A 17,429-nucleotide genomic window follows, 5' to 3' on the forward strand; every position below is an offset into this window, starting at 1 on the left:
TTTGGATCAACTAAGAAATTAGCTCAGACTAGAAAAGTCATTTTTTGACAGCTAGAAATCAGATGTAATGAATCCCACCTCTCCTTTGCCAGAGGGTAAATGTAAATTGCAGGCTCGGTATAAAGTTAGGCTTCAAGTAATTACATTTTATGAATGAAAGTCTATGTTACGGCTTCTACAGAAGGAGATCCATGGCAGAAAACCAGGTGCTACCAAGTGCATTTTAAAACAGCCACTCTTGTCAGCAGTCAGTAGTATTTTCTTAGGTTACAGCAACAGGAAAACATCACTCTGTTTCACACACGGGATTTGATAAATGTCAGGGAGAGGAAATCTCACTCTAACAGCTATTTGTTACATTTTTCAAGAAGTCTTTGAAACAGAAAACAGAAGCAAAAGGAGCTTTCAAATAGAACGACTCCACTGTAAACACAACTGAAATGTTTTGTAGAAATACAGATTCTGAGCATACCACAGGTTTAACCAACTTCCAGGGGCATGAACAGCGGGACCACCCTATTTTAATATTAGAAAGTATCACATATTTTAAGGTTAAGATACAATGACAGTGCTTCTTCCCCTGTAATTACAGATGCTGGCCTGCTTGGTTGCATTGCCACTCAGACACTGACACGTGGCTTCTCTCCTTCACTTTTTGGTCAGACCAACTAACTCCATACTCACGCATTAACAACTGGTATTGCATATTTTCCAGTCTTTGTCAGCATTGCGCCCTTTGTATGGTGATCTTTCACCTCAGTCAAGAAACTACTTGTTCCTGTGCTCTGTTTAACTCTGGGAACAGACCCACAATTTCTGTCCTGTTAAGAAAAGAATTGCAGACATATCTCATCTTAAGATGCTAAATGAATTTCAATTATTTTTTAAGCAGGACAAGCCTCTAACTCTCTCCCTTTACCTAGCCTAAGGCTTGCTCAACTAAAATAGTTATTTTCCTAAATGAATATATAGCCAGGATGCTCCAAAGGCTCGAGTAGTGTTTTGAAACCATTCAACATTCTTCGGCTTAACTTCAGGTTCCTGAAGGATGAAATATCCCTCAGCTCACCATCCACACAGAGAAGAGACACAAGCCCCCTCGTCCTCCAAAGTGCAGTCCAGAGGGAGGGCTTAATGCAAGGCTCTGAACTGGCCACTGGGGAACCTGATATTCATCATCTACAGGTGAAGACTGAATTCCTTCCTCATGCATATACATTTAGTGAGTAACGTTAAATGACATGAATTAAGTGATTAAATGGCATGAATATTCAACCAGAGACTTGTGTAATTAAAACATACAAATATTCAATAGATAGGGTCAAGAGAAACACCTTTTTATGCAAAGTACTAAAACCTCTGAACTGTCATTAAAAGGAGTTAAAACCAGAAATATTTCCAATAATACTGAAAGAGATAAAAATATGCATGAAAGTGCACAGAGAAAGATCTCTGGACATATTTAATGTCCATGACCTAGAACAAAGAAAATGTCACATTTGTAATTCCAGATTTCCCTTAAATTTTGAAGGGCTTTGCACCGTTGGCATATAACCTCTGTGTTTCACCCCAAGAGAAACAATTCTTAACGTGAATATTCATGTATTTGTTATGTAACTGCCAAGGTAAATAAATTAAAAATTAAGTAACACCAGAAGTCCCCCATGATCTTACCTCATTTGTTGGGCAGTCCTTTCTATAGTGGCCAGGTTTTCCACAATGAAAGCAAACATATGATGGCGGAGGTGGACCCACAGGTTTCTTCACGTAACTACAAGTTTTTTGGGAAAAAAGAAAGAGGTATGCATGTGTCTCTCTTGTTCAAACAACCATCTCTACAATTTTTCCATAATCTTCAAAGAACAGATTTGACCTTATCAACACTTACATGACTGGATCATACTGATGACAAGACTATATCATCATAGCTTTTATTTTATCTTCTTCAGAAGCATTGGCTTCAGCCAGATTGGAAGTCTGTTTAACGGGTAATTAATTATTTGACACACACATTAGAAACACATTTAAGTCCACACAGCCAAAGACAACACTGCCCACCCCGTCCTGTAAAGAGCAGCACCACGCTAGCTGAGGTTGCATGAAAACAGCTGCTTACATGAAACAGAGTTGTCCTGAAGATGTTCTGGGGAGCCCTTACATGGTGTTGATGTGCCTGTTAACCTACTTGAGAAGAGCATTCTTGGGCACTCAAAACCTTAGGCTCTGTTTGTCCCTTACACAAAGACCTGTGTAACCAATCCAGTTTTCCTCCAAGTGGACTGAAGCTATGTGTAGAAAACATTATACTATCCAGTATTTTTAAGCTGATTTTTAAGCTGCTGACTATTTGAAGGAGGAGATCTCCACTGTGCATTTACCTGAGAGAGATGTATGCAAGTATGATTTACATTTTGCAGCCTTAAAAGGACACACGACTTCAGAGTCAGGGAAGTTGTTTTAGCTTGCTGAAATTCGGCTTCAGACACAGAAGCATTAAAAGCAATCAAGCTTTCATAATGCCTCAGCAAGGCAGAAGATTCTTGTCAGTACAATTTTGACCATCAGGTGCTGTAGGCAGCCCAAACTGCATGTCCCCTGCCTACTGACTTCTTCATATTATGTGATTCAACTACAGTCAGCACTACCTGCTTTTTTTTCCAGCTGACTCTGTCCTTTTAGCATATAAATTGTAACGGAAACCTTATGCAGAACTAGATCTTCAAATTATGGAAGCCATCTGCTTTTTTTAAAGCAGTATTTGCTCAGACGTCTTCATTATTACACAGTAGTGCAGATACAGGCAAGGCCTAAGGGAGTGACTGTGAAGGATTTACTTGGACCTTCAAGCAGCTATCATTCCGTCAGGTTTTGGTTTTATGTGCATTCATTCACAAAAGCAACCAAGTGGTTTCAACATCCTATGAAATCATTCCTATTGACATTTACAGAAAACTTTACAGATACTTGACTGATTTGTCTGAACCCAAGCAGTTTACAAAACACATCCAGAACCCACAAAGGAATAGACCACAATTCAACCATGGTATTCAACACACAGTAATAACCAAACAGAAAGTGCTCAGCACATTGCCTCCATGCTAAGCCAGCCTGAACAGAAGGGCTTAGAGTAAGTAACTGCTTTGAGCTGACTTATGTCCCTGCATTTTTCTGAAGCACTTGGATTTTCTCAAAAGCTTAAGTGTGTACACCGCTTGGGCAGTTTTTCACATTTTAGAGTAAAACTTCACATGAGTTTACAAAACCAAGGACATGTTTAGGGACAGCACTAATGGAGACCAATTTCTTTTGGTGGCTACCTTCCAAACTTTGTGAGGGGTTTTTTTGGTCAAACATACACAATTTAATTTCTACAGTGAGAGAGAGAAGAAGAAATCTCGTCCAGTGGGACGAGACTTGTCTTTCTTAGAAATTCACTCCAGCCTTTATTTTCAGAAGAAAGAACTAGCTCCTCTGCGTCAGGACCTGCCTTCTCTAATCTTCACAGATTTAAAGACTAGTAACTTAATTGGCTAGCACTAGTCCTTTCCACAAAGTGCAATCACTAGTGCTTGCCCAGACAAAGTTACACATTACTGAGCAAAAAAGCAAGCAGTTCCATAGCAAACCATGGCATTACAGCAGTCTCAGATGGTCACCTCTGCTAATATGCCACACATCCACATTCCTGCAAACAGGTACCATTGCCCGATTTGCACAGTCTGAATTCAAATAGATTAGATTGTGTTGTCCACTGTATATATACTGCAATTTATGAAACTGTGTAACAGTCTCTAACTATAGTGACTAGAAACTCAAAAATAGCCACGCAATTGTCCATGTTACAGCAAGGCTCCGATTTTGGCTCTTGCAAACACTCCCGAAATGTCCATCGCTTGCAGCCAATTAAATTCTTCCATAAAAATTGTGTTACTTCCCAATGCAAAATTAACAAGCCATATGAAAAATGGTGAGCAGCTTCTGAAGTGCTGCTTCTTTGTGTCTTGAAGATGAGTAATCTGCAACATAATGTTGAGCCTGGTAAGGTACTCCCACCTTCAATCTTCCCAAACTGGGAACTGCTCTTTACAGGGTAGTATCAAAATAGACACACTTTTTAAAGTTAAAATTAATCCTCTGAATTATTTCAAACTAAATTAAAGTTTTGTTCACATTACAACAGTTATCCAGATATAGATCACAGTAAAAGGTCTAAAAATATGAAGCAAACATTCTTCTTTAAGTGTTTGACAAGAATATATATACACCTTAGTAAGCTGGGCCAGAGAAATAGATGCAGAGGAGTCATCAATCTGTTCACAAAAAAGTAAACACATACTCAAGTTCTACAGCCAAAACATAGCAAGAGTTAACCTCTACTGTAGTCTGAAAGTCTGCACTATATCATCTGAATGTCACTGAAAGAGGCATTTCCAGCCTAGTGTAACTGTATTTGTTCAAAACAAAGTCCAAACCTATGACAAATTAAGAGTGCCAATGTGGTTAATGAGAAGAAACAAAAATAACCAAACCTGCTTGAGATCAATGTATTGCTCCAGAATATCTGAGACAGACCCTTGTCAAATGCTCACAACTGCTTAAAACTCAAAGGTGTAACGACGCTGTCAATTTTCAGTTAAAAGGATTTTTAAAAATATTTATTTGAGGACGAAGCATCACTACAGGAAACTTATTTTCAGTGTAGTTCATAAATTGATCAGTTAATGTTTCATCATTTATAAATGATAATAAAACACATGGTTATGCTTTTACAAACATTAATTTTTTTTGAGGCATCTCTGTTAGCTTACGGTAAGATGCCAGAGAACACGTGAAGCTAAAAGAATGTCAACCCTATTTATGAACACGTGATTTGTGTTTATACACATGCTAGTAAGCAAAAGGGAAAAGAACTCTTTTCAAGCAATAAAACCCCCTTTGAATTAAATCAAATACTATCAACATGGTTCGTGTAAATCTGTTACATTCACTACTAGGGTCACTGGGCCAGTTAAACTAACTGAACCTCACAGCGAAAGGCATTCATGTCCAAAAAGGAACTCTAACCAATCAGGGATAGAATTGCAGATCTCAGATTAGTGGTTTTAGACCTACATTCAAAAAGTTTTCAAATTACAGTTGATTGTATACAATTCCACAAGAATCAGAGGCTGTATTCTTCACAGAACACACAGACAGAGCTCATAGATTTCTAGATTAAGTTATCCTAACAGCTTATCAGTGATCAGATCCAATGATCCAGGGTTAGTGTGATGCCTCACATCATTCTCATGAGGAAAAAGCAGTTATAGTTGAAATGAAGAGGGAAAATAAAAAACAGTACATAGTAATTTTTATACTATAAGGACTCCTTTGAAATGTGTAGTTACACACAGTATTTGACCCAAGTGGCAAATCAGGATCTAGACCACTAGCAGTCAAGTATTTCCTTGTGTTACCTGTTTACATTTTAGCGGCTGAATGTTTTCAAACGCAAATAAAAATGCTGCCTCTTTCCCAAATGTAAATTCCAAGTGGTGGTATACTAAAGAAAAGCTTTAACTTTTGCAAAACTAAAGCAGCAGTTAACCCCCAAGTCACCCAGATTACAAAATGTACTGCAGGCAGAAGTTAAGAAAAAGAACAGGTATTACCCACAAATGCACCAGGCTCTAACCTTGTGCCAAAGTTTGTACACTGTATTAGAGACAGTGATGGACTCAGGGGCCCAAACAATATCACTTCAGTTATACAGTTTTAGGAACGAATACCCAAGTACTTCAGAGCACGGAAAGGAATCACTGAGCTGCACAGAACTGTCCCCAAAACACAGGGGATGTGTTGGGTTTGGTATTTGTTTGAACACCCAAGTCAAAAGTAATAAACAGTACCAAGTTAAACAACAACGGTTTCTCAGTGGGTTTTGATAACATTTTCCAGAACCATTAGGCAAAGAAACTGTTTAAAAACAAAAGCCAAGTGACACAAAGTGAAAACGGCAAAAAATACATTTCAAACAATTTTAATTGCAAGAAAGCAAAAGCACACAACCGCGTATACAAACGTACATATTACAACCTATAGACAGGCAGATGTAGAACATGGAACCAAGTTCAGTTGTGCAAGCCCTGAACCTACTTGATCTAACATGAAGTCATTCAGGAAATATTCTAGCATATTCAATATGAAATACAATGCATCACTAGGCACAAATACCAAGATTTGCATCAGAACAGTGCAAATGATGGCGTTACTCGGTCTTTGCTATATTGAATCAAATACACTGTCTTTACACTGTATACTATGTTTTACTGGAAAATATATTAAGTTAATGCTTGGAAAAATAATACAAGGCTACATTATTTAGAAATAAGTGCAGAATGTAGAAAAAAGTGTGAGGTTGTGTTTTTACATACTGCTTTTGATGCTCCACTCACTGGCTCCATTTGACTTCTAGAAGGAGAATAAAGAAGAATAAAGGTGATCAGAACTTAAAGCACTTTTACTGAGCATAAAGCAGTGAAAACAGATTATAAAACCTGAACATTAAAATACTATGTTCTGATAGTCTAGTGAATGTGGAAATTCATTCATCTGCATAAAGTGTCCTCTCTTGGTACATTCAGTGCAACTAAAAAAAAACCCCAAAATTACATTTCTACTTCGGCACCAATTATTCTGAGACCTGTAGCTGTAGAACACAACAGTGCAATAGGGACTCCTCAGATATTTTGTCTCTGCTACGTATGTATCAAAAAGATGAAATCTGTACTACAGTTTTGTGTCCTTAAATAATCAACCATCAAAATAGGAAGGCAACTTCAGCCAATCTGTATATCTGTATACCAAATACCAGGAACCAGTACTTTAGTTGCTAAGAAAGGACAGTGATAGTCTAGACAGTCCAAAGTGCAAGTTTACTTAAGTGAAAACAGTCATCTGACAAAGAAATAACGAGACAGTCAGCAGCACAGTCCTTAGAACAGTGTTCCTTTGTGGAAGCCCAAGCACTGTGTTCAGATATCCACCATACTTAGCCATGAAAGTGCCAAAATACTGAACGTGTTGCATAGGCTATATCAACTAAAAATAGTAGTAGAAATGTCACCTGAAAGCAGTTGCTAAGATTTTGTCTGATTTAGGAGCCCTGTGACACAAAAACAACAACAACAAAAAGGTCTTAATTGCCAGAATTTGCTTTAAGATAATCTTGAAAAAGCTGCAATATTTTAGGAAAAATATATTACATTTGAAAATTTGCTGAGGTTCCACATGCTCATTGATCTGTACCTGCAACCACTGATATAGTTAACAATTCATACATCTAGTTTGCATGGTTTGCCGGCTGGCAACCCTTCCTTCATCTTGCCTCTATAGCTAGTATGGAAAATACCCAGATCTGAGGTGTAAGAATACCTGCCATATCCTGCCCCTCCTTCCCCAAGTGCAACAAATAGTTAACACTGAGAATCAGACTCTTGTGAGGTGGGAACAAATTATGTTTATACTATAACGTGCATCTGTCTTTACTACAAAAGCAATAAAAGCAAACACATATAATAAGGAATCTCTCTACACAGAGGAAACAGGATCTACAACTTGGCTCTCAGAAAAATCAACCCAAGAACAAACCCAACAGAATCATCTTAAAAGTCACCATTGGTGGAGTTTGAGCCCCCGCGTCCCAGCAGGGCTAAAAATGTGACTCTACTGTGGGACAGACACATCAAAATCTATCCCATGACAATCAGAAGGAACTGCACCTTTAACAAGAAAGATACAATTCCAATGCCTCTGTAAAATAACCTCCATAAAAAAAGTTAACCCACTGAAAGCCCTCACAAAGACTACAGTACTTTATGGGTACTTACATAACACGTGTTTTGCTGGCAGCTTTAATTCCTCCAGCAGTCATTCTTCTAACAATTACCAGGGAGTTCTTGGGAATCAGGGCATTATCGTCTGTGTATTCTGAAAATGACATCAACACAGAGGAAAACATTAGTCAATTTGTAAGAATGTGTATTCATATGTAATTACACGGCACTTCAGAGAACCCCCTCACAGACATAAAAGCAAAATTTTATGTGTAACATCGTGCTTTTATTGTCTCAACACCCTAACAGGACCTTTCAAGAAATCTTCAGGTTTGAATATCAAACACAAGTAGCAAACTCTTTTTCAGTTTTTTAATAGTTTGAATGCAAAATGGTCTCAAAGGTCACTAAAGGAGGGTCTGCTAATGCATGAGGTTCTGTCCTGATCTGGCTTAAGCTGCTTCTGCTTCTGTTAGGCTGCCCCCCCAAGAGATCTTTGGAGAGGAACAAACCGCAGCAAAGTCTCACCTGCATAAACCAGATTTTAAAGCCTGACCAGCTTGCCCTGCAACAAAACTGCACACGGCTAAAGCATGAAAACTCTGCGCTGTTGCTTTCAGAGCTGTTCACCAAAAATGATTCACCTGTGCTGAAAGTGCTGCAGACTGACAGAACAGAAGAGAGCCACATTCTCTCTGTTTCTTGGAGCTTCATCCGTCGACAGCCACACTTGTCAAGCTCAGTGCTTTACATTTAAATGAAAATGAAACTGTCAGTGCTAGAAATTTTATCGCAGAAATTTCAGGGGGCGGAGGTGGGGTTTGAGCTTGCTTTCACTAGTAGGGCAGAACTGGCCCAAACTAAAGTGGTATTTCCCCTCGTAAGCTAATCATCTAGTTTGAATTAACCAAAGGGACATGATTTTTTTCCATTCATTTTTTTGCAGAGCAGAGAGACTCAAACTAAATTACTCATGAAGACAGCCTTGAAAAGTCCCCCTCCCCATCATTCACCATCCAGCCAGTCAGCAGGACAATTGTCTTCTCCGTCGTGTTCATCACCAGCTTCCAGAGCCCCTTCAGCACCCACTTCAGCACCATCTGCTCGCAGATCTTGGCGGAGCGTCAGGCTGCAGCGAGGGGATGGAGCTGAAAGTCCCGGCACAGCACCCTGCTGCCACCCCTTGAGCGGTCACCCTGACCCTGGAGGTCCCCCAGACTCCTGGGGGGGGCCCGGGGCATTGGGGAGGGGAGGGTGTGTCCCCGTTGCCCCCACACTCTCTTGCTGTCCAGGAGGTCCATGACGGGCTGCAGGACATTGTCAGCAGCTGATGACTGACTCACACCGCTTTGCTGAAGGGGGAAGAGCAAACGCCGCCGCCCTGTGCGCCAGCTCCGTTCATTGCCCCTGTTTACATCGGTTCCGTTTCACTTTTGCATCCCACTGACCTCCAGGCTGTGCCTGTTTATTGCTCACACGCTCACCAGACTCTGCAGGGGGTGTTTTTTGCTGCTGTTTTTCACAAAACACGGTGTTACACAACACTGCCGCAGTTTCCCAAAATTATTCTTCTAGCCTCAAGGTCAGTTCACCTTTTGGTAACCACTAGTTCTTAATTCCCACAGTGGGGAAACCTGGGGTGACCCAAGAGGACACTGGGGACCACAGGGGAACAGGTGACAACCAGACAGGTTGTGGGGCGCTCCGTTAGCCCTAACGAGGCTGGGGGAGGGCCTTGGGGACATCCCTGTCACCGCTGCCACCCCCATTTCCCACCAGCAGGTCAAGTCACACACTCCATGGTGCCCGCTGGGGCGCCGTCCCCTGCCGCCTGGCCATCAGCCCCAGCAGTGTCTTCCTCATGTCCAGCAGCAAGTGTCCCTGTCCCCAACCCTGTCCCCGCCCCTGCCGCTCATCTGGGAAACGAGAGCGCCAGGTCTCAGGCTCCTCGGCCACTGCTCCCACCGCCCTGTCCCCATCCCCTCCCCGCTGTCACCCCCCTGGGGTGACCAAGGGGACCTGAAAGCCCCCTTCTGCTCCCCAAATATCTGTATCTGCCCCCCCCTCCCCCCTTTTATGTGTCCTCCAACCGCAAGAACCTCCATGAGGCTCCGCAAACTCTCACGTCCCCTCCCCACCACCAGCTGGGCTGCACCCACCGCCATCACACCCCCCGGATGCCTGGGTCCCTCCTGGACACCTGCGTCCCTTGGGGTGGGGGGCAAGGAGGGGTCCCAGGGGGCAGGGTGTCCCTGAGCCCCCCTATCCCAGCAGGCACCTGCTACTCTCTGTGGGTGTTGGCTCAGGTCTCCAGGCCCAGGAAGAATTGAGGGGGTCCAGACACCCCCGCTCCCCAATAAAAGGCTCCTATGAAGCTGTCTGCCTTGTTGGGGACACCAGGGACATGGGGGGGACACTTGGGACACACACGAAACACATGGAAGGACAAGGGTCAGAGACACAGAAAGGATTTTATTGTTCAACTCGGCAAGCCCCCATCTGGGACAGCCACTGCCCTGGCGGGGCCACAGGTGTCCACAGGTGTCCTTGTCCGCTGCATGGCAGGACCAGCCCCTCCCGGGAATAAATTTTATGTGGTTAAAACCCCCAGGAACAGGGACAAGGACAGCGATGGGGATAGGGGTGGGGACAGGGACCAGGACACAGAAGGAATGGGGACAAGAACAGGGGTGGGGACAGGGATATGGGGACAAGAACAGGGACGGGATGAGGACAGGGATATGGGGACAAGAACAGGGACGGGGACAGGGATATGGGGACAAGAACAGGGGTGGGGACAGGGATATGGGGACAAGAACAGGGACGGGGACAGGATATGGGGACAAGAACAGGGAGGGGATGAGGACAGGGATATGGGGATGAGAACAGGGACGGGGACAGGGATATGGGGACAAGAACAGGGATGGGATGAGGACAGGGATATGGGGACAAGAACAGGGGTGGGGACAGGGACAGGATGGTGACAGGAGGGGACATCAGGGTGGCAGAGGGCTCCCCCCAAGCGTGCCAGCGCAGGCAGCCAGTGGCAGCTGGAGGGGCGCAGGGGGGTTGATGTCGTCATCATCCTCATCCCCATCCAGCTCTGTCACCCGGTTGTTCAGACGGTTGAACCGCTGGGCCCACAGGCTGTGGGGGACAGAGGGGACACAGTGAGGGACCCCAGCGTCCAGAAGGGGGAACTCCCAGGTGTCTGGGGTGGACACCCAGGCATCTGGGCACCCAGTATGAACCAGGATGTACCAGTATGAGTGGCGCTCATCAGGGCTGAGGCTGTGCCAGAGCTGCGCCAGCTCCCGCGTGACCGCAGAGGAGGCCACTCCTGGGTAGGCTCTGGCACCATTGTCGGGGGTGTCACCACCTCAGGACACCCCTTCGCCAGTCCCCGTGTTCCCCCACAGAGCTCATATGCCCCTTGGCTGTCCCCATCCTCCTGGGGTCCCCATGTTGTCCCAGGGTCCCCATATACCCCCTCCTCCCTGGGGTCTCCATCCTCCTGGGGTCCCCATGTCCTCCCTGGGGTCCCCATGTCCTCTGTGGGGTCCCCACACACTCCTCCTCCCCTGAGGTCTCCAACTTCCTGGGCCCCCATGTTGTCCCCAGGGTCCCCATGTCCTCCCTGGGGTCTCCATCCTCCTGGGTACCCATATTGTTCCCACATCCCTCTTCTCAGGTCCCCATGTCCCTAGAGTCCCCATGTTGTCCCCAGGGTGTCCATGTCCCCCCCAGGGTCCCCGTGTCTCCACCTCATGTAGTTTCTCCGGTTGATGCGGCAGAACATGATGAACCCATTTATACATCTCTTCTTGGGGCGGAGGGGGACACCCTGTCCCTGTGTGCGCGGTGACCCCCCCATCTCCACAGCCACCCTGGGGGTCACCGGGCTGCCACTGGCCGCTGCCTCCTGCGATGCCACTGCTGGGGCCTGCGGGGACAGTTGTGTCCCCTAGGGGTGACACTGGGAGGGGTGACATCGGAGGAGGAGAGGTGACACTTGTGCGCTGACAGTCCCTACCTGCGGGCCGAGATAGACGTCTGCGAAGAGATCTGGGGGGGGATGGTGACACTGAACTGGGGGGGCACAGACACATTGTCACACCCCCCCCGGCCCCCGCAAACCTACCTTGTAGCACTTCATCAGGGGGCCCCGGGGGGGGGTGGCGAGGCCAGCAAGGAGGGGCTGAGCCCCAGCAGCCCCTCCCGCTCCGGAGAGGGGCTCAGGGGAGCCCCCCCTTCCCAGTCCAGTGCCTCCCAGCAGGGCCCAGTAAGGCCCATCCAGGGGTCACTGCCCCCCCTCATCTCCTTTTCTTCTTCCTCCTCGTAAGGCACCAGCTGCTGCTTGGGGGGGCTGAGGGGGGCAAGGAGGGGGTCAGCACCTGGCAGTGCCCCCATCCATTTGCCCCCCGCCCATCACCTACCTCCATGTGCCTCTAGTGCTCGGTCCCGCCTCCGTACTCTCACTGTCACTGTCACTGTCACCGGGGTTGCCTGTGGACATAGGAGGTCTGTCACTGGGGGGGCAGTCCCCCAATGCAGAGGGCCTTAGGGGTGGCCTGTAGAGCTTGAAGTGGGGGTGGGTGGGAAAGGAGGAGGTCGGGGGGGGTCTCAGCAAGTAGAGGGTCCCAGGGAGGGTACTCAAAAATTTGGGGTGGGGGGTCAGGGAGTGTGTCCCTGGATGTGGGGGGGATCTCCATTACCTGCATCACCCTGGAGGACACTCAGGATTCCCTGCAGGTACTGGATGTACCCCAGGACATTCTCTAGTATCTGCACCTGGGGAGGGGAGTCCGGGAGGTCCAGATGGGTGTGGGGGTGAAGCTCCCCTCAGCCCCCAGGGCCCCCGCTAGATCTCCCAAGCACCCAGATGACCCCCAGCACGCAGATCCCCACCCCAGTCTCCCCCTGGCGCCCTGCCCCCCATCAGCCCTCTCTGAGACCCCTCCCCAGCACTCAGGATCCTCCCACAGACCTCCCTGACACCCTGCCCTCCCCCCTAACACCACAGTGTGTCCCCACTATGAAGGGTGACCCCCCTGTACCTCGGTGTGGGGTCCCCCATCACCACGGGGCCATGGCACCATCTGTTCCAGGTCCAGGAGCAGCAAGCGCCAGTTCTGGCGAGGGCGCCTGGGGGGGGACACCACAGGGAGGGACGAAAAAGGGTGACATGGGGGAGCACACATGGGGGGAAAACGGGGGGGGGCATGGGGGGCTGCACCGATGGGAGGTACATAGTGTGGACACTGGGGAGCCATGGGAGTACACGGGGGGCATGGGAGGACATCAGGGGAACACCGAAGGGGGGGACACTGGAGGGGAGGTGACACAGGGGGGCACAGGATGGCAACACCGAGTCCCATTGCGGGGAGACGGGGGGCACCAGGAGAGGAAGAGGTGACACCACAGGGCAGGGTGAGGGACGGCTGGAGGGGCACTGTGGGGACAACCAGGGGGTGACAAGGGGGTGGGGGTTGACACGCGGCAGGGTGTGGTGCCTCCCCTTCCCCCTCACCGGCGGCTGCCAGTCTGATTCGGGTCTTGGGTGCTGCCTCCCTGCTGCGACATCTGCTGGGGAGGGGCAAATGTTGGGGTCAAACGGCCTCGGGGCGTCAGACCAGGGGGGAGGGCACATTGCCGGGGGTCCAGGGTGAGAGGAGGGATCAGACCCGGGGTGGGGGCAGAAATCACAGGGGGTTCCAGGTCCAGGGGGTTCCCAATTCAAGAGGAGGGCTGAGAGCCTTGAGGGGGCCAGGCCCAGGGATGAGGGGGGCCAGGCCCGGGAGGGGCAGGCCCAGACCCGGGAGGGGCAGGCCCAGACCCGGGTGGGGCAGGCCCAGGCCGGGTGGGGCAGGCCCAGGCCGGGTGGAGCAGGCCCAGGCCGGGTGGGGCAGGCCCAGGCCGGGTGGGGCAGGCCCAGGCCCGGGTGGAGCAGGCCCAGGCCGGGTGGGGCAGGCCCAGGTCCGGGTGGAGCAGGCCCAGGCCGGGTGGGGCAGGCCCAGGCCGGGTGGGGCAGGCCCAGGCCCGGGTGGAGCAGGCCCAACCCGGGGTGGGGCAGGCCCAGGCCCAGGCCCAGGCCCAGGCCCGGGAATCCCGCCCTCACACCTCTCCTGCGCTCCGCTGGCACCAGCCCGCGGTGGGGCGTGTCCTGCGCCAGGGGGCGTGGCCAGTCCCACGCAAGCCGCTGCTCCGGTTGGACGAGGCTGCCGGGGGGGCGGGGCCTGCACGCGGGCAAGGTCCGGTGGGATGCTCGGTGGGATGTGGGCACGTCGGGGGCGGGGCCAGCAGCAGCCGCCTCTCGCTCTCATTGGCTGTTCTCCCCCCCCACGGCGCCTCGTTTTTCCCGCCGCGTGGAACCGGGTCTGAGAGACCGCGGGGACGGGCAGTGGGCCCCGGGAGCAGCGGGTCGGCCCGGGGGAGCTTGAACAACCCCGGCGGGTGGATCGGACCCGGGAGGCCACGGAGGGTGACACCCGGTAGTGCCGAACCAGCTCTATTGCCCCAGGGTGGGTGAGCACAGGCCTGGAGGGGGATCACTCCTCTGGGGGGGCCCAGAGCTGGGGAGCGGGGCTGGGCCTGAGGGGACACCGGGGAGCTGCGGCGAGCAGGGGGACACCGGGAGGAGACTGACTGAGGGGGACTGGGAGAAACCGGGGGGTCCTGGGGGATCAGGCAGGACCAGGGGGAACCCAGCAAGATTTTGGGGACCCAGGGCGACCCAGCAGCACTAGAGGGACATGGGGGCACCCCAGCAGGGACACAACAGGGGGACTCGGAGGGACAGTGAGGACCCTGGAAAGGAACACACAGGATCAGGGGGACACTGGGTCACACCAGGGCAAGACATGGGGATCCCAGGGCGAGCTGGGAGACCCTGCAACACACTGGGGACATGGGGTGACTGGTGGGGACATTGGGGGCCATGAGGTGACCCAGGGGGGCACTGGGGACCCCGAGGGGAATGATCAGGATGAGGGAGATCATGGGGCACACGAGGGTTACCCAGGCAGACCCCAGAGGACACCTTAAGCTGACTCAGGGTGATACTGGACATCCCAGAGGTCCAAGAGAGCGTTTTGGGGATCCTGGAGTGACCCAAAGGGACACTGGGGACTGTGGGGAGGCCCTGGGGTGACCCAAGAGGACACTGGGGACCGCAGGGGAACAGGTGACAACCAGACAGGGTGTGGGGTGCTTCATTAGCCCTAACGAAGCTGGAGGAGGGTCTTGGGGACATCCCTGTCACGGCTGCCCCTCCCATTTCCCCCCGCCAGGTCAAGTTGCACACACTCCACACAAGTCGAACACAAGCAAAGGAGTGCCTCTGCTTCCCCCCCACCCTGTGATGCGAGCCTGAGGAGCCAGCTGGGCTCTGAGGGAAAGCACTGGGCCAGAGAGCCCAGCACCTGGGTGACACGTCACCGCCACTCACACAAAAGTGACCATGCGGAAGCTGCTGGGCCAGGCAAGGATGAGGGTCCCGCAGCAGTCCAGGCCCAGCGGTGTCTCTTCCTCTGCACATCCGCACGCTGCCTTCTCCCTGCACAGCACCCGGAGCTCACTGAGACACACCCTGTGCTGCAGCCAGAAGCTGGTGCCACACCTGCAGCCAGGAAGAGCAGGGGCTGATGGTGAGGTTGCCTTCGGTGGGGGCAACTATGGCAATCCTCCTTGGGAGAGCCTCTGCACCCAGACAACCCTGGGAAGGGTGGCTCAGAGTTGCTGGTCGCACAAACCGGCAACATCCTGGCTGGGGAGACACCCTGACTCTTACAGCCCTGGTTTCTGACCGCCTGACCCTCCCAAGGAAACCTCCCTGCGACGTTCTTGGACACTGGACGAAAGGCAAGCCTGTGAGGGCTTTGTGAGGTATTTCCTGAAGGCTGGTATTGGAGGCAGGAGTTGGGAAGAAAGAGTACTGCCATCTTCTCCTCTTACCTGTGCTTGGCAATAGCAAGGGCGTCTTGGAAAACCAGGAGGTGTCTCCTTCTCGTCCTCCCATGCCAGGTCACCTCCATGCAGTCACAGCGGAGCAGCTTGGAATGCCGTTGGGTCACGAGGACACCCAGCTGGCTGCCACCAGAGCTGCCTCAGCAAAGACACAGTGTGGACATAAGACACGGGGCTCTGCCGGGAACCGGCCATGCCTGGTGCCACAGAGACAGAGCGGGTACGCACCGGGAGAAGCAGGAGGTCAGCTGGCCCATCCTGCTGCGGCCAGGCAGACACCTGTGCTGCGGAAGTGCTCAGCAAGGGGAAGAGCAAGGCCCCGCAGAGCCTTCTGAGGCTGGCAGGCCATGTCCCTGTGCCAGGGCAGTGCTGCTCCCATCGGAGCCCGTCTCTCCCCAGCACTGCCCATGCCAGCACAGCGCCACACTGGGAGGCACTGGTGTCCCTTTGTGATGCATGGGGGGGTCATGCCCAGGGCAGAGGACAAAGAGCCGCTCCTTGCAAACAAAAGGAACTACATCCAAGCTAAGGGTCCTGAACAAGGCAGGCAGCTGCTGGCAGGAGTGACCTTGGAGCCAAGAGAGACACTTCGTGCCTGACTCCTGCCAGCTGAGCCAAGGCTTCCAAAAGGCAGCCTTAGGTACCTCGGCTCCTACTACCTCCACCTCTCCACACATGATGATGTCCAGTCCTTCCATCTGGTCCCCCGTACTGGACCCAGGGCTCAGGCCAGACTTGGGGAGACTCTGGGGTGGAGAAAAATGAGTAACAGTCTGGATTTCCTGCTCCAAACAGGCTGTGGATGGACAATCCTCAGCAGCAAGGTGCTGGGGTTAAGGAAGACACAATACCCGTGAGCCAAGGTCACAGGCAAGCACACCTGTGTCACCTCAACAGTCCCACCAAACCTCTTAGACTCCCCCAGTGCCTTTGGTGACACAGCCCATTTCTCTGCTTGGGTGGGTCACAAACCTCCTGTCCCAGGGCACAAGCGTCACACCACAGGCCCAGCATCCTCTACAGCAGCTACCCAAAATGTTTTGTTGACATTGGAGGCATGTCCGTGCCCAAGAACATAAGCAACCCAGGAATCCAGGACCAAAAAGCCCAGATTTTGTCCCTAAAATAACACACCTTAATGCTATCCCCCCTACACTCTGCCATCCCGTAACCCTAACACCCCATAACCCCAGCTCACTGTAAGCCTACGCCCCCATAACCCTGGCACCCAGTAACACTGGCTCTCCCTAAAACTACTGTGTGATAACCCTGGAAAACCATTACCCCAGCACTGCATAACCCCAGAACCCCAACCACCACGAGGCCCCGAGAACAAAGGCAATCAGCAGCTGCTAGCCCTGACCAGCCAAGAAGCCCAGTTTTCATTGGGCGGGTGTGCGAGTGTCAGCCCTGCGCGGCCGTGGGAGATTCAACATGTTAAGAGGCAAATCGACATCGGCCACTCAGCTCTGCACAGGCCTGGGGAAGCAGCAAGGCTTTGAGGAGAAACAGGCCTTGGAAGGAAGATAAGAAACTGGAACCTGCCGGCCTTCTTTCTGTCTTTCCTGACTGAATAATCGCAATGATGAACAAGGCAGCCTGCTGAGTTCCTAACAAAGTTCCTAACAAAGTTCCTGAAGGGAAGCTGCT

The 17,429-nt window shown here is 50.7% G+C and overlaps 1 pseudogene; it reads right to left on the bottom strand.

The window, feature by feature from the left end:
• LOC141955349 (E3 ubiquitin-protein ligase RBBP6-like) overlaps nucleotides 1–15,847 on the bottom strand; it is a 28,816-nt pseudogene extending 12,969 nt beyond the window's left edge.
• Nucleotides 15,848–17,429: the final 1,582 nt, after the last annotated feature.

The sequence above is a fragment of the Athene noctua genome, unplaced genomic scaffold (genome assembly GCF_965140245.1).
Source record: "Athene noctua unplaced genomic scaffold, bAthNoc1.hap1.1 HAP1_HAP1_scaffold_156, whole genome shotgun sequence".
In the NCBI taxonomy this organism is placed as follows: domain Eukaryota; kingdom Metazoa; phylum Chordata; class Aves; order Strigiformes; family Strigidae; genus Athene; species Athene noctua.